We start from the raw sequence: 22,178 nt of genomic DNA, 5'->3' as shown, positions 1-22,178 counted from the left end.
CAAAACTGTAGAGGAAATAAAAGAGCAGTAGTTGTCAAGGGTTCTAAGATAAGATCAGGCACAAGGGATTTTTAGGCAGCAAAACTTTTCTGTATGTAATCGTGACACATGAACATGCACTTGTCAAAATCTGTGGAACTTTATAGCACAACGAGTGAACATCAATGTATATAATATTTAAAACAATCATTTAGGAGGTTTGGGGATACCAGGAAAGAATTTAGACTATGATAAGAACATCTGAAATAACATAAAACAACCTCTCTGCAGGGGTTGAGGGGAAAGGGGCTGATCTAAGTAACTATGGTAATAAGTGGAGACTGTAAGAGTAAAGGCAAAAGGAGCCCCACATTAAGAACTGTATTCTAGTTGAAGGTAAAGAACCCACCTGCCGGTGAAGGAGATTTAAGAGACATGGGTTCAATCCCTGGGTCAGGAAGATCCCCTGAAGGAGGACATGGCAACCCACTCCAGTACTCTTGCCTGGAGAATCCCATAGACAGCACAGCCTGGCAGGCTACAGTCCACAGGGTCGCATAGGGTCAGACTGGACTAAAGTGACTTAGCACAGCACGGCACTAGTTGATAAAGCTGTTACCTACTGGGTTATAAGTCAGTAATTCTGCTGCTATCCAAGTATACTGGAACTGAACAATTGAGTAAATGGATAGCAGACTGCTGGGATACAGCTTTGGTCTACAGAGACAAAAATTGCACTTCATTTTACTATAATCCCTTTAAAAAATCAGTGTATATATAAATTTAGTAATATGATATCCATTATTTGTAAATATTGTTCTATCTAGTTCTGATGAAGTGAAATTACTCCATCTTTTTTTCAGCATTAACATCCTCCAAAAGATATTTAACTTCAAAATGCTTCACTTGGGGGTGTTTATGTGTGTGTATGTGCATATGTGCCTGTGTATGTATGTGCACGTGTGTGGTTTAATTTATAATTCTTTCATTCTGGATATATTAGGTAATAGAAATATTAGAAATATGAGATAATAGAAGATGAGGTGTCCTATTTTGAAAGGCTGAGAAAGTATCTTCAGTTCAGTTCATTCACAGTCGTGTCCAACTCTTTGCAACCCCATGGACTGTGGCACACCAGCCTTCTCTGTCCATCACCAACTCCTGGAGCTTGCTCAAACTCGTCCCCATTGAGTCAGGGATGCCATCCAACCATCTTATCCTCTGTCATCCCCTTCTCTTCTGCCTTCAGTATTTCTCAGCATCAGGGTCTTTTCCAATGAGTCAGTTCTTTGCACCAGGTGGCCAAAGTATTAGAGCTTCAGCTTCAGCATCAGTCTTCCAATGAATAATCAGGACCAATTTCGTGTAGGAATTGACTGATTGGATCTCCTTGCAGTCCAAGGGACTTTTAAGAGTCTTCTCCAAAACCAGAGTTCAAAAGCATCAATTCTTCGTCACTCAGCTTTCTTTATGGTCCAACTCTCACATTCATGCATGACCACTGAAAAAACCATAGCTTTGACTAGATGGACCTTTGTTGGCAAAGTAATGTCTCTACTTTTTAATATGCAGTCTAGATTGGTCATAGCTTAAGAAAGTATCTTAAGATTCATTTTGAGACCATTAGAATTATTTTAAATCTAATGATAGATTTTAAATTGTTAAATTCAAGTGTGAAATGAGTATTTCTCAAAAGAAACCATTGGAATATGCACATCTGTAGGAGTAAAATACCCATAAGTTAAAATATTTTTTCCTTAACTTTGCTCAGATTTTTTAATGAAAAAAATAATGCCTTTATTCATAAAAAAATGTGTCATGCTTTCTACAGTTCTATAATAAGTATATTTTACTGTAAATTCTGGGTACATTCTATTCTTTAACCAATTTTTAATAAGACTATTTATCACAACTATCCACATTAACTCAATTTACAGTGAGTTCAAATGTTTTCTAATATTTTCCAAAATGTTCATTCCAGTTATAGACTCCTTGTGGTATTGAGGTTTTCTGCATTCAAATAGATCATTAAACACCAACAATAGAATGGTAATTTAAAAAATCTCAGCATTGGGGGTCATTACATTACATTACATTTTGTTTGCTTTTACGTTATATTTTTAATACTATCATTTTCAGTAGTCTCAGACTACGTGCAAAATCAAAACTTAACACTGCATCTATATGATTACCAAATGTGTTATGACTAATGAAATTCTTTCACAAGGGTCAATACCAACCAAGGTCTGACTTGCCACATGAAAAACATGTTTTGTTTATTTTTTTAACACCAGAATTAAACATTATTAGTTTGTTAATATTAACTGTTGGCATTTAATATTGAAGAATGTGTTATGATTTAGTAATGAAGAATACTTCATACCCCCTTTAGTCCTCTTCTTGTATTGTCAGGGCTGGAAGGCCTAGGAGGGAGCTTACTATACTTCTTTCCTAGATGCCCTTGCCTAGGTTTTGAATTTGTTCAGTGTTCTACCAATGACATATACTCTTACAAGGCAGAAGAAACAAAAGACATATTCTTTCTCCTATGACAGTAGGTGGGAGTGTAGACTTCCTAGATATGAGTTTTTGCAGATTCTGCTTTCTAACGCCATCCACCTTTCTGGATGCTAGGAAGGAGTTCCGAAAGCGTCAGCAGATTTCTGCAGATTGCTGACTCTGGATGTCTGCAACTATGTCTCTCTGTAGTACTAAATCTAAAATTAGGGACTTTTGCTACTTCAGGCTTGCAAAAGTTTTGTAAGCACCTGATTCTGACCAGGGATAGTTTTTTTCTTATTAAACTCTAGCATAAATGAAAAAGTACTAAGTATTGAGTAACTCATTTAGCATCAGAGAAGTAGACCATCTAGAATGGCAGATTGAGCTAAAGTAGAGAGAAGTTAGCAGAAAGGTAGAGTTTAAAGTTGAGAAAGCTCAGCAAAAGTTAGGATAATGAGCAAGGTCAGTCAACACTGGTCTTTGTAGAGGTGGTTAGTTCTCCATCCATTTTATACTCCTTGCAGTATGTGAGTAGCTCTTGACTATAGAAAATAAATGCCAACTTTATTCCATGAATGAAAAAAATGCTTAATTATCCTCCTACTTCCATTAGTTCCCAGTGTATTTCCACTCAATAGGCCAATCACACCCCCCTATCCATCTAGTTAACATTTGTCACTTAGTAGACAAGTCACTTAACCTGAAAATAATTCCCACTCTCCAACCAAGGAGTTGTGGTTATTAAGTGATTTCTGATATATAAAAGTATCCAGCAGAAAACAGAAGCAAGGATATTTTCTCAGGAAAGCTAAGCAAATAAGCTACTTTAGTTAGCCCGAGTAATGAATGCTGGCTTCTGATGAGTATTCTATTGGTGTGTGGAACTAGGTAATCCATATCTGGCTCTTGTCACCAGTTACCATGCAGGAGGCAAACATTTGACTAGTTTTAGCACCCAGTACTAAAATATCAACTTTTACTTGCAACTAAATTTGACATGCAATCTTGTTGACTTTATTCGTTATTCTTGCTTTTATGCTGTCATGTTATTCATTTATTTTAAAAATATTGGACTAAGGCAAAATCAATATGTTTCAACCTATCACTCTAGCTGAATGGACCCATAAAACCTTTACATAATGCCTGGAGCAGCTATTTGAAGATTCTGAAAGTAAAAAACAGCAGACAGATTGAAGAAGACCATCATTTGAAATACTACAGATCCAGTAATGGGTTTAACATTTTTTGACTCCAGGATCCTCCAGCCTGGACTCAAGCCAGCCTGAAACCTAGAAGTGGATATTGACACTTCAGTATCAATATTGAATTGATATTGACTTCTGTCAAAGAGAGAGCTACTGGAGAAGTCCTCTAGTTCTGACCTGACATGAGAAAGGGATCTCTGAGTTTTTAGAGAGAGTGGAGAAAATCTCTTACTTTTTTCTTTCTTTTTGTCTTATTTTTTGGTTTTCTTTCATCCCAGCTCCATGGCTGTGGCTATAGGACAGCAGCACCAAAGGCATGCAGGTGACTTTAATTCTGCAGGATGGGACTATTTCTCTCCAATCAGAGGACCTGTAATTTCAAAAGAGTGGAGTGAACTCTGGTTGCTCTTTTATTCCCTGTTCTCCTTCCTCTTAATTGAAACATAGATATAGCTGTGGACTGTGTACAGCAGAGTAGGGTAGATAAAACACTGGATTTCTGTCCAGAGGACTGAAAGGAGAGCCATAGGGACCAAAAAGTAACAGATAAGGAAGAAGGAAGCACTTGGTTAAGTGACTTCTGTAAATCTGCTTGTGAGCTCCTGGGCTTACTCCCAAGTTGCACATACATGGATCTGATCTTAAATAACAAGTGAACAGTTGTTCAGGTAAGAACTAAATGAAGAGAGAGACCACTGCCCAGGTCCCAGACTGGCCACTGGGTGGCATACATTCTGGACAGATCTAAATGGCTTTACAAAGGCTTTAAAAATGGAACTGACATCAAAATCACCATCCACAGAAATCTACTTGGACCTTGCAACATGAATCCAATTGATCAAATGCCTAGTAAAACAAAATATTAACATTCTCCATAGAACTTAATTAAGACTCAGAGTTTTATGATATAATTTTCAAAATGTTCAGGATACACTCCAAAATTATTCAGCATATGAATAAACAAGAAAATCTCAACTCAGATGGGAAAACAGTAAATGCCAGTGCTGGGATGACACAGATATTGGAACTGACAGACACTTTAAGGCAGATATTATTTTTTTTAATGCTCCAGAAAGTAAGAACAAATTAGAATTAATGAACAAGTTGGAATGAATGGGAAGATAGAAACTCTCAGAAAATAAGTAGAAGATATAAAAGAAAACCAAAGGGAAATTTTAGAATTAAAAGTATAATAATTAAAACTCACTGGATGAACTCAGTCAAGTGGAGATGACAGAGGATCAAGACAATGAGCTTGAAGGTAGAAAAACTGGAATTATCCAGGTTGAACAAGGAGAAAAAATTGAAAAGAAAAAATTTGCAGACCTTCAAAGACATGAGTGACAATAGAGAATAGTCTAACATTTATGTCACTGAAGAACCAGAAGGAGGAGAGAAAAATGCAGTACAAAGGAAAAGTTTCTGAAGAAAATGTATTTGAGGAAAACTTTGCGTATTCAGTGAAAGACATAAATGTACAAATTCAAAAAGCTAAGCAAATTACAAACAGGATAAACCCCAAAATCATAATCAACATAATCAAATTTATATAAATTAAAGACCAAAAAAAATCTTTAAAATAGCCAGAGACAAATGGTTTGTCATAAAAAAAGAAACAACAATTTTAATAACTATATTTCTCATCAGAAACCACAAAGAAAATGGCACAACAAATTTCAAGTACTGAAAGGAAAAAAAAAACACCTCAAATCCAGAATTCTATATGCAACAAAAATATCTTTCAGAAACAGACATGAAGTAAAACATCTCTGCTGAGAGAAAACTAAGAAAATTTCTTCCCAGCAGACCTACACTAAAAAAAATTACTAAATATAGCTCTTAAGAAAGAAGGAAAATAATACTACAAGGAAACTTGAAAGTTTGGGAATGAGCAACAGAAATGGTAAATATCTGGATGCTTCTGATAGGCAATTTCCCTCCCTTTGAATTTATTAAAGTATGATTGAGAGCAAAATTTATAACATTGTCTGATGGAGCTTTCAGTGTATGTGGACATAATACATAAGACAACTACAACATAAAGGGAGGAGGGAGAAGACTACAATACTGTTACTGTTTTCCACTTGTGGTAAAATACTGATTTAAGTAGATTGTAGAAAATTAAGCATGTATACTATAATTCCTAGATTAGCCTATAAAAAGTTCTATGTAGAGATATAGTAGAAAACACAAGTAAAATTTAATATCAAAAGAATATTCACATAATCCAAAAGAAAGTAAACAGAGGAAACAATAATTTGAGGAAAAAAAAAAAAGAGGTAACAAACAAATAATAAAATGACAGGTCTAAATCCAAAAACACCATCATTATATTAAATGTAAATGGTCTGAACACACAGAAGAGACTGCCAAAGTGGATAAAAATATATGACTCAACAATATACTGTCTATAAGAAACTCAATTCAAATATAATTATATAGATAAGTTAAAGTAAAAATATGGAAATTATATAACATGCAAACAACCCTATCCTTAATGAGAAAATACTGTATCTAATAAACAATATTCTTCTAAATGCCTAGGGATAAGAAGATGGAAATGGCAGGAACTCTAGATGTTAAATGGTTGGTGAGGGCAACACTGGAAGCTGGGATCCCATAAAATTATGAATCATCCCCTTTTACTCCCAATATATGGTCAAATGAGGCTGGAAGCTGGCTGATATAGATGGTTTAGCCATGGTCTCCCAAAAGGGTAAACCAATATGGACTTTTTCCCACCACCTATTTTCAAAAAACATCATCCTTGAAAATTAAACATCCCTTTTTTCAAAATTTAAAAACTAGTACATATATCCATGGGAAAAAATGCTGCTACACCCAGATCACTTTATTCTAGCCAGCTGAGAGTCTATTATGTTTGCTTGCCAAAAGCATTTCATTTTAATATAGTCTGCCTCTGCAGAGGGGACCTCTTTTCTGAAGTTTGTTGTTGCCATGCTTTTGCTTCATTCCCTTTAGTATTTTTTTACCCTCATATTTACACCTCTATCTTCGAAGGAGAAAGGCTACTTTCACTTAATGAGAGAGGATGGTATCCTCTTCTATCCTTTTCCTTTTCCTCCTCAAAAGGTCTCAATGCGATTCTTACCTGGTTCAAGTATTAGGAATGATAACCTGTTTTGCCAAAAGTTTTACTTTCATCTTAGGTTCAAAGGATTTGTTAAGAAAAGAAACCACTTGTCACACACAATTAACAATTTCAATATTTAATAGAGGATTAATTGACTTAATTTCATTAAGTCATTAAAAGAAAATATACAGTCATTAAAAGAAAAGAAATAAAAACAAAAGAAAAAACTAACAGTACACCTACATCACCAAATTGAGCTGACCAACATCCAGACTAAACAGTGCTAAGTCCCTCCTTAACAGCAATCTGGAGTCCCTATTGGGGTGAGACCTCAAATTGCAGTTTTGGAGGCTCCCACCTATAATCCCAGGCCACAAACTGATATCATTATCAGTTCATGTACAAAAATGTACCTCTGTTTTGTTTTTTAAATTTTATAATGCTGTTTGTTTCACCTTGTGAGTCATAGGATTTCTTTAGACCCCTGAGGCTTGGTCCCTCAGGGCCTTAGAATTCCAAGACCCACTCCCTTTCTTATCTGAAGTGCCTACTGTGACTTGCTGTGCTTACAGGAAGGTCAGAGGCCTACTCTCCTGCTTCTGAAACCTGAACAAACTTCCTCCATTTTAATTTCCTAACAGTCAGCCTGAGGATTGTTTAGGCTGAAGAGCACAGGAATAAGGCAAAATTACATAAGCAGCTTTCTTAATTCTATACAAGAATTCCAAATAGTCAAAAGAAACAGAATAATCAAAGAGACAAAGGATTAAACAAAGCAGAAAACAATTTTTGAGCAGTAAGGGATTTAGTAAAGAAAAAGCCCCACCATGAATGAGAAGTATGTTTTTATACATCAACTCCTGCAATAGTAGTAACAACAGAATGTTCTATCAAGGTAGCATTGCATTTATCTATGAAATTTTGTAAATCTTTGGTTCCTTGCAAAACCTTACATAAGGGTTCTAAGGGGAAGCTAATATGGGATCAGAAAGAGTAAGGAGTAACATTTGTGTCCACAATACCTGAGTTCTCCTGGGGGGGAAAGTAATAGGTGGTCCCCTTCCAATATAAGATTGTCACGCGAGTGTATGTTCCTTGGTTCTTTGTCTCGTCACAACAAAGATTTGGAGCAACGGACATTAAAGCCCTCGGCGCATCACAGCTCTCGGGTCTTGGACAAACCGTGTTACAGCTCTTAGGCAAATCAGTGTTACAGCTCTATTTTATTTAGAAGATAGCAGGAGAATCCAAGACTCGAAGAGAAGGGAGTGGAGAAGTGCGTGGGGAGGGAGAAAGAGAGAAAGAGAGAGAGAGAGAGAGCACACGCGCATTCACGCGGGAGAGAGAGAGTCTGAGAGAAAGCGCTTTGGCTCCTCCTTTTATATGTTTTTTCTTCCACCTGGGCCTGCCCTATGCAAATTGGGCTTAGCCAAAAGTGCTGTCTGTTCTGCCTGAAGTTCCCACTCTGGTCCTCGGACCTTCCCTTGACCTTCCTTGTCTTTTAGCCACCACCATTTTGGACTCCTTTTCCCTATTCTACCTACCTAACAAGATCAACATGTGTTAGGCATCGGAAAAAAAGGGGTTCCATACATAGAAATAGTTTCTACATAATTGGTTACAATACATACAAATTGAGGGGGGTTGTTTTAAAAAAACATAGGATTTAAGAGAGATAGTCCTTTCACAATAGTTAATGGAGTTCTCCAATAAGTAGGATTCCCAAATGCAAGAAGTTGGTCCACATAGCAGTCCCTTGGTAGCCTTAACTCAATCTATCAGTTAGTGGGTGTGGTTATCAAAGTCCAAATAATTACTGATGAAATGAGGGAACAATATTCTTCTCTAAATACAATAGGTAACACATGAAATTGGCACATGATACTTGTGTTAACTACACTATAGTGATAACGTTCCTTGGCACAAGGTGTCAGGGCACTTTGTAAGCCATTAGAGATGACTGTTAGGAATCTATTCTCTAAATAATTTTTTACGTGTGTATACATTCAGTTCAGTTCAGTTCAGTCGCTCAGTCGTGTCCGACTCTTTGCGACCCCATAAATCGCAGCATACCAGGCCTCCCTGTCCATCACCAACTCCCGGAGTTCACTCAGACTCACGCACGTCCATCGAGTCAGTGATGCCATCCTGCCATCTTATCCTCTGTCATCCCCTTCTCCTCCTGCCCCCAATCCCTCCCAGCATCAGAGTCTTTTCCAATGAGTCAACTCTTCGCATGAGGTGGCCGAAGTACTGGAGTTTCAGCTATCGCATCATTCCTTCCAAAGAAATCCCAGGGCTGATCTCCTTCAGAATGGACTGGTTGGATCTCCTTGCAGTCCAAGGGACTCTCAAGAGTCTTCTCCAACACCACAGTTCAAAAGCATCAATTCTTTGGTGCTCAGCTTTCTTCACAGTCCAACTCTCACATCCAAACATGACCATTGGAAAAACCATAGCCTTGACTAGACGGACCTTTGTTGGCAAAGTAATGTCTCTGCTCTTCAATATGCTCTCTAGATTGGTCATAACTTTCCTTCCAAGGAGTAAGCGTCTTTTAATTTCATGGCTGCAATCACCATCTGCAGTGATTTTGGAGCCCAAAAAAAGAAAGTCTGACACTTGTTTCCACTGTTTCCCCATCTATTTCCCATGAAGTGATGGGACCAGATGCCATGATCTGTGTCTTCTGAATGTTGAGCTTTAAGCCAACTTTTTCACTCTCCACTTTCACTTTCATCAAGAGGCTTTTTAGTTCCTCTTCACTTTCTGCCATAAGGGTGGTGTCATCTGCATATCTGAGGTTATTGATATTTCGCCCGGCAATCTTGATTCCAGCTTGTGCTTCCTCCAGCCCAGCGTTTCTCATGATGTACTCTGCATAGACATTAAATAAGCAGGATGACAATATACAGCCTTGACGTATTCCTTTTCCTATTTGGAACCAGTCTGTTGTTCCATGCCAGTTCTAACTGTTGCTTCCTGACCTGCATATAGGTTTCTCAAGACGCAGGTCAAGTGGTCTAGTATTCCCATCTCTTTCAGAATTTTCCACAGTTTATTGTGATCCACACAGTCAAAAGCTTTGGCATAGTCAATAGAGCAGAAATAGATGTTTTTCTGGAACTCTTTTGCTATTCTGATGATCCAGTGGATGTTGGCAATTTGATTTCTGCTTCCTTTACTTTTTCTAAAACCAGCTTGAACATCTGCAAGTTCACAGTTCACGTATTGCTGAAGCCTGGCTTGGAGAATTTCGAGCATTACTTTACTAGTGTGTGAGATGAGTGCAATTATGAGGTAGTTTGAGCATTCTTCGGCATTGCCTTTCTTTGGGATTGGAGTGAAAACTGACCTTTTCCAGTCCTGTGGCCACTGCTGAGTTTTCCAAATGTGCTGGCATATTGAGTGCAGCACTTTCACAGCATCATCTTTCAGGATTTGAAATAGGTCAACTGGAATTCCATCACCTCCACTAGCTTTGTTCGTAGTGATGCTTTCTAAGGCCCACTTGACTTCTCATTAGCAGACATTAAAAATGCCTTGGGCCTTATCCTTTTGAGCAAGATAATATAATACCTGCATAGAGTAAACAGTCCAATCAAATATGTCAGTTAAGGATTTAGTTTGGTGTAGATGAAATATTACTGAGGCATTAAACAATTGCAGAAAGTTTTTGTCATACGTTAAGCTAAGTTCATGTGGTTTAAGTGTTGTAGGCATCCACTTGCATTAATGGTCAAGGCTTGAACTATATCTCTACCAGTGCTATGTAATCTATCAAACAGATAAATTCTGTCCAAACAATGTCCAAGTTAAGAAAGAACAGGGCTTGTTTGCTGGGCAGGTGAAGTTATCCTGAGTTCAGGTCTGACTCATATTTCTCTAGCTAAAGATTACCCAGTAGCTTTCTTCATATTTTCCTTTTACTGTAACATATCCTTGAAGGTTGAGGTATGAATGACAATCCACATTACAGTCAGTCTTCCAAGAATAGTCTATTTATGAGAATGTTGTTGTTGTTCAGTCGCTAAGTCATGTCCAACTCTTTGTGACCCCAAGGACTGCCACACACCAGGCTTCCCTGTCCTTCATTATCTCCTGGAGCATGCTCAAACTCCTGTCCATTGAGTCAGTAATACCATCCAACCACCTCATCCTCTGACACCCTCTTCTCCTCCTGCCCTCAATCTTTCCCAGCATCAGGGTCTTTTCCAGTGACTCAGTCCTTCACATCAGGTGGCCTAACTATTGGAGCTTCAGCTTCAGCATCAGTCCTTCCAATGGTTATTCAGGGTTTATTTCCTTTAGGATTGACTGGTTTTATCTCCTTGCTGTCCAAGGGACTCTCAAGAGTCTTCTCCAGCACTGCAATTCAAAAGCATCAATTCTTCAGCACTCAGCCTTCTTTATGGTCAAACTCTCACATCCATACATGACTACTGGAAAAACCATAGCTTTGACTATGTGGACCTTTGTTGACAAAGTGATGTCTCTGCTTTTTAGTATATTGTCTAGGTTTGTCATAGCTTTCCTTCCAAGGAACAAGCATCTTTTAATTTAATTTACCATAAAAACAATATGTTAATGGCACATATTTCCATCTTTCCTGTCCAGGAATCATCACTAATATGGTATTATCCTTCCCATGTGCAATCACATGAGCAAGTATAGGAGGACCATGAGGCTGCTTCATTCACCCAGACTCCAATTGCATGTATTTCATTTGTGTATACAAATCTTCCATCACCCCTAACTGTTAATAAGGTAAGAGGTTCTCTTTTTGTACTTTGCCAATTACATATGGAACAATCAGCCATTGAGTAATTTGATCATGTTTATTATAAACAGATCACCCTTTCCCTCATTTTGTAATATTACTTGGATTTCTCCATGGTAGTTTGGGTCTATAACTCTCCTACAGACACAAATTAAAGTGGAGGAAGTCTTGTTCAGGCTTCAGACGCAGGAGAGCAGGCTTCTAACCTGCTTCTGACCTGCCTGGAGACTGCTTGGATTCCATGTCTGCCTGCAAGCACAGCAAGTTAGGTGGCACTTTAGATAAGAAAGAGAGTGTGTCTTGGAATTCTTGAGCCCCTGAGGGTCTGGCCAAGCCCCTGGAGTCTAAAGAAATCCTATGACTTACCAAATGAAACAATCAGCATTGTAATAGTTAAAATAAAAACAAAACAGAGCTGCATTTTTGCATGCAAACTGATGATATCAGCTTGTGGCCTGAGATTATAAGTGGGTGTTCCCAAAACTACAGTTTGAAGTATCAACCATGAGATGGATGCACTGCTGGGGACCTTTTCCTAATTGGGACTCCAGATTGCCGTTAACAAGGGACTTCTCAGCACTGTTTAAGTCTGGATGTTGGTCAGCCCAATTTGGTGATGTATATATATGCTGTTACTTTTCTCTATTATTTCTTTCTTTTCTTTTAATGACTGTATACTGAAATTAAGTCAATTAATTCTCTCTTAAATATTGAAATTGTTTATTGTTCATGATAAGTGGTTTCTTTTGTTAATCTTTCAAACCTAAAACAAAAATTAAACTTTCAGCAAAACATAGGCGTTTTAGGTAGTTTAGGATAGAAGATGTAAGTAAACAGCTATGTTTACCTTCTCCTACTCTTACAGGACAACCATCCCTGAAAGCATTAGAAATAAAACACAAAACAAGCCTCCTGAGGAGGAGAGATACTTCAGCAAGAATATTTTAGTTCTGACACTCTTCATAAGATCCAGAAGCCTAGAGACACAAAGTTTAGGTTTGATGAGAATAAAAGAATGGGCAACTACTAAGAAACTATGGTACTTAAAAAATGCTTTTACTAAACATTTGGTCACCTGTTAGGAATTCTTAAGAGTTGAGCTTGAATGAAATTTTGTCAGAGATACTGGTAGAAATTATAGTGATGAAAAACTAACATCAAAACTAACAACAACAACAAAAATAAGCATTAGTATGGGCTATTCAACAATAGTTTTTCTAAAAGTGTTGGCATTTAGATGTGGAAAGTTAACTACCTGCCACGTATAGCTACTTATACCAGAACTACCCCTATTAGGGGCTTCCCTGGTGGCTTGGATGGTAACAAATCTGCCTGCAATGCAGGAGAACTGAGTTTTATGCCCAGGTCGGGAAGATCTCCTGAAGAAGGGTATGGCCACCCATTCCAATCAGTATTCTTGCCTGGAGAATCACATGGACAAAGAAATCTGGTGGGCTACCATCCATGGAGTTGTAAAGAGTTGGACATGACTGAGCAACTAACACTTTCACTTTTCACTTTCACCCTCCAGGCTCTGTCATGTATTAAGATCCTGGTTTGAATTTTTGCAGTTGTAGGGCTGCATATTTGGAAGGGAGTGAGGAAGAAAGTCATGAGCTGTACACATGGTCTCAAAGTTAGATTTCTTAAGAATCATTAATTCCTTGCTCAATCTCCTACTTAGACTTCCCATTGAACTCAAGAGAAAGCCTATATACTTTAAACTGGATTTCTCCCAAAGGAAACTGGTTTCACAGTCTTTTGAGGAGGTCCTTCTCATTTGGAACCTTGTTCTTTGTTTCTCCTGCTGTTCCCCTCAGCTAAAATAATCTGATTTTCTTTTGCCACTCTCCAAATCTTATCCATTCTTCTTCTCTGAACAGTTGTCCTCTTCGACACTGGGTTACAATAATTTTTCTCTCATTTTTTTAAAGCACTGATGTATACCTGCCAAAATAAGAGGCATAGACAGTTCAAAGCTTATTACCTATTGTCTGTGTATATCTTGGGTCTACAAGTGGATTTAAATCCTTAGAAGCCATGGATTATTAGAACTCTGGCTTACATTTGTTTTCCTATTACTAAAGCAAAACAGTTGAAATTTATCTTGACAAAGTTCAAAAGTAAATTTCATCTTACTTGTGAATATTTCCCAGATCCATTAATCAGAGGATTTTTTTTTTTGCATATGTACATTTATGCCACTGGCATTCTTATACCTTGATCAAAACATATGTTCCATGTACAGAGTAAAAGCAATGATTTTCTTGTTATACCATGGAAAGTTGAAATATGGCAGTACCATGGCTAATATTTGTTTTAAATGGAAATTACAAGTATAAATAAAGAGTCTTGATGAATAAGTTTTTTATTATTAACAGATATTAATCCTCTCTTGGATTGGTAATAAAATTTTCTGTATTCTTAAAGGCATTTTAGTGGTGGTGGTTTAGTCACTAAGTCATGTCCAACTCTTGTGACCCCATAGATTACAGTCAGGCTCCTCTGTCCACAGGATTCTCCAGGTAAGAATACTGGAGTGGGTTCTTGCCTGGAGAATCCTGTAGGTGTGGCATTTTAGGTGACAGTTAAAATGCAGCATACTCATGCCTGACTTGCATCAGATTTCTGTTGTTACTTTGAAGTGTCCATTGATTGCACTCAGATCCAGTTTTTTGTTTCAGGTGAACATTTGATTTTTTAATAAAAGTAGATGCTTTAAATAAAATGCTAATTGTAAAATATTAGACATTATAGACATCTTACATTTACATGTAAAGAGTAAAAATTCTCTTTCCCCTCAATGCTATCCTCAGGGGTAACTACTATGAACAGTTTTTAGTACAGGGGTTGGCAAACTACAGCCTGTCACCTGGTTTTGTAAATAAATTTTACTGGAGGATAGCCAAACCCATTCATTTATGTATCATCTAGACATGAGTTTGAGTAGGCTCCGGGAGTTGGTGATGCACAGGGAAGCCTGGCTTACTGCAGTTTATGGGGTTGCAAGGAGTCAGACACGACTAAACAACTGAACTGACTGACTGATTGAAGGATGCTTTTGCACTGCAACAGTGGAATTGAGTAGTTGTGGTAGAGATTGTGTAACCAACAAAACCTAAAATATTTACTCTCTGGACCTTTATAGAAAGAGTTTACTGACTTTTAATTAATGTAGCATATATACTTCCAGATTTTCTACATATATACAAGTGTACATGTGCTTTTTAAAAATCATACTGATGTCACATGTGTACAAAATTTACCCAAATGTAACTGTATAGCTTGATGAATTTTCTCAAAGTGAATATCCCCAAGTAATTAGAACTCAGTTCAGGAAATAGAACATTACCAGCATCTCAAAAGCCTCTCTCATGCTCCTTTCCTACCATCTCTTAAAGGTAACTGTTTCCTGCTTTCTCACCCTATAGGGTTATCATTTTTCTGTTTTTTTAAGTGATATAAAGTGGAGTATACATTGTTTTGGGGTCTGGCTTCAATATTATGTTTTAAGAACCAGCCATATTGTTGCATATGGCAACAGTGTTCATTCCCATTATGTAAAGAATTTCACTAGGTAAATATGCCATCTTTTACTTATTCATTCTAAGTGAGTGGACATTTGTGGCATTTTCAGTTTGGGGCTATTTTACATTTTCAGAAATGAACATTTTAACATGTCTTTTGATGAGCATATGCAGGCATTTCTCACATGTGGTTTTTTTGAAACTGCTGAATATAGATCATATTCTGTAACAACTTTCCAAGTAAGGCTGACTTATTTTGTTATGACTGCATAGTATTTAACTGTATGATGTTCTATACCCTATTCTGTTGTTGGTCAGCAAGTCATGTGGCAGAGACTGGTGTATGTTTCCTGAGATCCAGTCTCCCTTTCTTCTATATAATAGTGCCTCCACATTTTTAGCTAGATACTTGGCTGCCCAGAATGCAGTTTGTATTTTCCAGTCTCCCTTTCAGCTAGGCATTGCCATATGACTAAGTCCTGGACAATAGACTGTAGGTAGAGTATCAAATAACAGATTCCAAGATTCTTCCCAAGAAACAGAATGACTACCCCCTCTGCCTTTTTACTTCCTTTCCTCATTCTGCTGCCTATAAGCACATGTTTGTATCTTGAGATTAAGGCCCACAGAGTGGAAGCACAAGACATAGGGAATCTGGGCCCTGATTGATCAAGTTTTATACCTACCCTAGACTCCCTCTTTGGAATTTTACATGGATAAGAAATTAATATCCATCTTATTTGAGCTAAAATTTTCCCCTGCCACTCATAGATGAAATGAATTATGACTAATACAAGTTAGCATCCAAATTTTATCACACAGTGTGGCAGAGAGCATCTTTCTATACATCTTTATATTTTTTTAATTTCTACTTTGCAGAAAAAAGTTACTACAGGTAGAATTTTTGGGTCAAAAATTAAGAATATTTTAAACTGTAGATACTGTAAAATATTCTTCTAAATGTATCAATTACATTACCACTTATATTATGAGTGACATTTTCTCTTTAAGTACATTGAATGTCAATTTGCCAAACCTCTTTTATTAAAAAATGAATCAAAATTTTCTTTTTCATGTCTTTGTTGAGGGAAGTTGAGCAAATTTTCATTTAATAATTTTTAAATGAGATATAATTGACATATAACAGTATTAGTTTTAGGTGTAGAATTCGTGAATATACTGTGCATTTATATATGATAAAGTAGTTGTAGAATTGGTATAGAATTTAAAGGATCAAGAAACAGTTTTGTATGACAGGTTAACCTGGGATATCCTCTAATGCACATTAATGAAGTCTCTTTTATGTATGGTCTGGAAGGTCCACTGGAGGAAGAAATGGCAACCCACTCCAGTATTCTTGGCTAGAGAATCCCGTGGACTGAGAAACCTGGTGGGCTACAGTCTAAGGGTTGCAAAAAGTCAAACACAATAAATATTACATATATATTTCAAAATTATTACCACAATAAGTTTAGTTAACATTCATCACCGCACAGTTACAAAATTTTTTTCCTTATGATGAGAACTCAGCCTTATGTAATCTTTTATCTATCCCCTTAACTTATTATTTTTTCATTTTCTGAAAAACATATCAATTAGAAAATAATTTATGTTCAATTCTAATATACAATATACCTTAGTTTTTCTTGTCATATTGCTTTGGGAATAAAATCAGAACAATATTGGATAATAGTTAAAGTAATCATAATCTTTTTTTTTTAACCAATGAGAATTCCTTTAATAGTTCACCATTAAGTATGACATTTAAAGTAGGCTTTTAATCAATTTTTAAAATCTAATTAAAAGCAAGTTTTTAATATTTGGTCTCATTTTAACACATTATTTTTAAAATATAAACAAAAAATGATTTTTCTTTAGTAGTAACAGGAGAATTTCTTGCACTTAAGGTTGCTAAGTAAGAGAAGAGACCTTTAAAAAACCTGAAGGTGAGAGAACACTTTCATTGGCTCTGAGTTTTAGAATGCTTGGTAAGTGACTTAATTTCAGAATTCTTTAGTTTTGAGATCCAGCAGGAAATAATTCTGGACTGTACACTTGCTGTAAAATTTACCATGTCTGTTTTGAGAGAGAGTGCTTACATTACAATATTGTTTGACAACAGTTTTACTATATGAAAGATAGTTTAAAAATAAACCTAAGACCTGGCTGGAGCATGTTAACAATACATTATTTCTTAGCATGAGACCATCCAAAGCTAAATCATCCACATTACATCATTCATCTTATTATTAGTCCAGTTACCCAGAAGACTTAGTCAACTTTGTTTCCTTTCCCCCTACAACCAACATTCAGAATGTCATCAAGTTATCTTATTATTTTCTTAACTCCACTCCTAGCACCTTAATTAAAACTTTTATGTCTTGACCATGCTGGCCACAAAGACCAATTAAAATAAGGTAGAAAATAGACATAAGCTCCCATGTCTGGCCTCTGGGAAGTGAGGTCGCTCAGTTGGGTCTGACTCTTTGCAACCCCATGGACTACAGCCCACAAGGCTCCTCCATCCATGGAATTTTCCAGGAAAGAGTACTGGAGTGAGTTGCCATTTCCTTCTCCAGAGGATCTTCCCTACCCAGGGATCGAACCCAGGTCTTCTGCATTGCAAGCAGATATTTTTACCATCTGAGCCACGAGGGAAGCTCCCACCAGAATCTAATTCAAAAGGCCTATTATAATGCTATCAATTGGTAGAGTGTTTAGACCATCTTGAAAGAGCCTAACCAAAATCTTGAGACAGAAATTAGATGTGATTATACTGGGATTATACAATTCAATAGTCTAGGAAGATCTACAACAGAACAAATGTGACTTGGAAATTGTTTCACAGTCATAAAGAGAAAATTTGGCCACTCCAAGGGATGTTCCATACACTAGTTTGAGTCTTATCCTAGATACATAACCCTTTCAGGTCAGCAGAAAGGTCAAAAAACTGGCCAGAGTTCCAAATGAACTGCTTTTGAAATCTGTGAGTAGGAGAATTCAAATCTAAAATCTGCAAGAGCAGTCTTTAGACATTCTGGCCATAATTCATTTGTTATTGATACCATATGATTGCAATGACATTCAATGGTGTAAGAGCAATACTTGCTGCCAAGAAAGAAAATCTTGTATGATATCAAGCTTTATACTTTTGGCCACACTTGTAACAAAGATGTATTTTTGTGTGTTATTTTCATTTTTTTTATCCCCCCAAAGGCCTTGCTGTTCCTCTCTTTAATCTCCAACTATTCTATGCCAAAATGGACAAGATAGATTTTTTTTAGATTTTCATAGACTAACTCCTTGAATATTAGAAGAAGATTAGAAGAAACAAATTGGCCTCTAATTTATATCTCAGATGAAACATTACTTCTTTCTCTTTTCTATGGAGTACCACCAGAATGCAATCTTAAAGTCCTAGTGTGGTTAAGAGATTTGTGTATAGAAATTGCTTTCTGCTTATATTGTGGAACCCCCATCCTAAACCAGCTCAATCCATTCCAGACATGGTAAATGACTTTTCCCCCAGAAATTGGAAGAGTAAGCAAGACTCACTTACTTAGGGAAAATAAAGTATTTAGAGTTGTCTAGTTGTGATGATTTATTGAATTCGATTAGGTGAAACAAGCAACTCCTGGAACTTGCATTTATGTCAGCAATTGGCTTATTCCTTGATGCTAATATCTTGGCTTTGCTTGGTGAACTGGTGGTCAAAATGATCCTTGCTTCTTATTCAGACTATTTTTTATCCTTCTGCAGGCCACAACTATCTGGCTGGCTCATTTCATTTTTGTCAGAAAAATCGTAAATCTTGAGGTATATCAGTTGAAGCACAAAACTAGGAAAATGAAATGGGGGAAAATGAAAGGTGGTCCACAGTTGGACCATCAAGTGGGCTGTATTGAATTTAGATGGGTATCTCCCAGAATTAACCATTTAGCTACAAAGAAGAAGATTTCTACATGTAGGCAGTATTTGGTAAGTACGGGAAATTATCATATCACATGTTATTATAGTTTGGGGGCTACTTTAAAGAGGTTGCTTAGTACAGTGCTTTAATAAGTAGCATGCTGCCAGTGTTCTTTATATGGATGAGATAGGAGAACAATTAATGCATAACAGTCTCTCCTTACTCATTTCCAAGGACATGAAATTTGGCAGCACCCCAGACCCTTCCTTCTCCCATCCATACCTAATCAACCAACTTGTCCTTACGGACTACACAAGTTACCATATGCATTGTATAAGTGTTAGAAAGTATAGACAAGAAAAGATAAATTCACTTATCTTACCGCTCAGTTTTAAGAATCAAGTATTTCTGTTCCAGTTACTTTTGCTGCATTAAATTTTATAAAAATAACAATTGTATTCACAGGTTCTGTGAGTAAGGAATTTAGTCTAGACCCAGGGCAGGCTTCTTATGTATTTTAACAGGCATGGGGTATTAGCTGGAAAGATTGAAAGACTGAGATGAAGATAGGGATCATCTGAATGCATCTTCCCTCACATACCGACAGTTGACACTGATTATTGGCTGGACTACTGGTTAAAGGGCTTCCCTGGTGGCTCAGAGGTTAAAGCGTCTGCCTGGAATGCAGGAGACCCAGGTTCGATCCCTGGGTCGGGAAGATCCCCTGGAGAAGGAAATGGCAACCCACTCTAGTACTCTTGCCTGGAGAATCCCATGGAGGGAGGAGCCTGGTAGGCTACAGTCCATGGGGTCACAAAGAGTCGGACACAACCGAGCAACTTCACTTTCTTTCTTTCACTTTCACTGGTTAAATTACCTATTCATGGCTTCTTTATGTGGGCTAGTTTGAGTATCCTTACAGCCTACATAGCAGCTGAGTTCTACAAATAAGTGTCCTAAGAAGTGCAAAAGGCAAAAGTGCAAGGTGTTCTTATCATTTAACCCCAGAAGGCTTGTGCCATTACTTCTGTTATACTGTGATGGTCAAGATGGTCACAGGAGTCTGCCCAGCTTGATTCTATGGGTTTTCCTTTGGGGGCTCAGAATAAGAAGAAAGGAAATTATATTCACCTTTTATTCTTTAGAGGATGCTTTATGGTAAATAAAAAGAAAAACTCAGAGATATTGTCCTATTTCCTAGAAACTAAAAGAGAGACTGTGAAGGAGGCATTGACATCTCACTGTAGCAGTCCCAAGGAGAGGGGTACTCCTGAGTAAATAACCAAGGCAAGATCACCATTCCCAGACTCTGATTTGAGAGATAACAGATAAAATATCAGGCATAAGTGTTTGTATTGCTCTTACCTACAAAGCTACAAGTTTGAGATATCTAACCATGTGTTCCTGACTTCAAAGTTCAACAGTTACTCTTACAGACCTGCATGTATTTGGAGAGCAATTCTTGTGGAGCAGCTTAGGGAAATAAAAGGGACAGTTCTTCAAATCTGCCGCACTAGGGTATCACCCAGATATAACACCCAGAAAGTCCAGTTTTAACAAAATACCTAAGTCTTCCTATAGAACTAACTTCCTACAGAAGAGTAACAGCAGCGGCAACAAGAACAAAGCAGCTTCAGTTTCCTAATCCTGCAGCAGGATTCAGAAAAACCTATTACTCTCCTTGGCTTAATAGAGGTGAAACTGCAAACTGTAAGTACAGGTGCTCAGAGCAACTAGGAGGATGGTTATAATTACATTACAACTGTGTTGGTGAAACTTTGGGTGAGATTCTGAGGTCAAGTGGTTAAATGGAGAAGGCAATGGCAACCCACTCCAGTACTCTTGCCTGGAAAATCCCATGGACGGAGAAGCGTTGGTAGGCTGCAGTTCATGGGGTCGCTTGGAGGCGGACATGACTGAGCGACTTCACTTTCACTTTTCACTTTCATGCACTAGAAGAGGAAATGGCAACCCACTCCAATGTTCTTGCCTGGAGAATCCCAGGGACGGGGGAGCCTGGTAGGCTGCCATCTATGGGGTCGCACAGAGTCGGGCACGACTGAAGCAACTTAGCAGCAGCAGCAAGTGGTTAAATGATGAATAAGGCAATATCAATCCTAGAGGGAAATTTGGACCAGGGAATGTCAGATGGATTAGAGACACTATGGATAAAAAGAAAAGCCAGAAAGTTATCCTAGTTACAATCGGGTCATCCTTGCTTTACATGGTTACAATAATATACAGATTGCAGTTACCACAGTTTAGTTGCTGCTGCTGCTAAGTCACTCCAGTCGTGTCTGACTCTGTGGTAATATTGGAGATGATGGTAGGTGTGTCTAGCAGCTATAAAAATAAGCACAAAAATATTATTAGAAGAAAATAGGGAAGAACGTCTCTATGTGGAGACAGATTCCAAAAGAAGCTTGGTGTAGAAAAAAAAGTTGTGAGGTTTGGAAGCAGCATAATTATTTAGGAAAGGTTCAGTTATGTCAAATATCAGATATTACATAAAAATTTGACCATTTGTAATTCAATTGGGAGGATAGGCATACTAACTATTGTTGGTACCAGTAAAAGGAATACTTTCCATTCCCATACCATTTAATGTACCAGTTACCATTTATTTAGTGGGACAAATGTATCTTTTGAAGTCTACATTTAAAAACAAAGTAGAAGAGCTTCTGAATTTTCTAAATCTGGCTGGTTTGGGCATGATTTTTTAAGATAAGTGTTTTAAAAAGAAATCCTTATGAGAATTTGCCTCTTAGATGACGATTCTCATCTTTCTATATCTAAAAGAGATATCATTTCAGAATTAAGACCAGCAAAGTCAGTGAGAAGAACACATGTCGGGGTGTCCTAGGGATCAGAGAAAAGAACTCATTGTAGTGGAGGAGTTATAAAGAAGAATTAGACAGTTGAGATAGAAGACTCTGCCCAGCAGGAGGAAATTGGAACTGATAGATTTCTGTCCTTCCAACTAGGAAGGCTATTGTTCTGTTGGGTGAAGAACAGTCATCATTCACCACAGTTGGTTGACATGATTTATTAAGTTGAATCAAGTACAAAAAAGAAAGGTTGTTTATGATAGGCCAGATTCCATGAGTGGGAATTTCTTGGAGTCAAATAGGAGAGAATACGCCCCTGTGTTAAAGACTTCCAGAGGCCTCTTCCACTCCAC

The 22,178-nt window shown here is 37.4% G+C and overlaps 1 non-coding gene across 1 annotated transcript; it reads left to right on the top strand.

Moving 5' to 3' along the window:
- Positions 1 to 19,643: 19,643 nt before the first annotated feature.
- Positions 19,644 to 19,715, top strand: TRNAS-GGA (transfer RNA serine (anticodon GGA)). The gene has a single exon. It is a non-coding gene; the product is annotated as a tRNA-Ser (tRNA).
- Positions 19,716 to 22,178: the final 2,463 nt, after the last annotated feature.

This window comes from Bubalus kerabau, chromosome 8 (genome assembly GCF_029407905.1).
Source record: "Bubalus kerabau isolate K-KA32 ecotype Philippines breed swamp buffalo chromosome 8, PCC_UOA_SB_1v2, whole genome shotgun sequence".
Classification (NCBI taxonomy): domain Eukaryota; kingdom Metazoa; phylum Chordata; class Mammalia; order Artiodactyla; family Bovidae; genus Bubalus; species Bubalus kerabau.
This window is presented reverse-complemented; position numbering and strand designations above follow the sequence as displayed.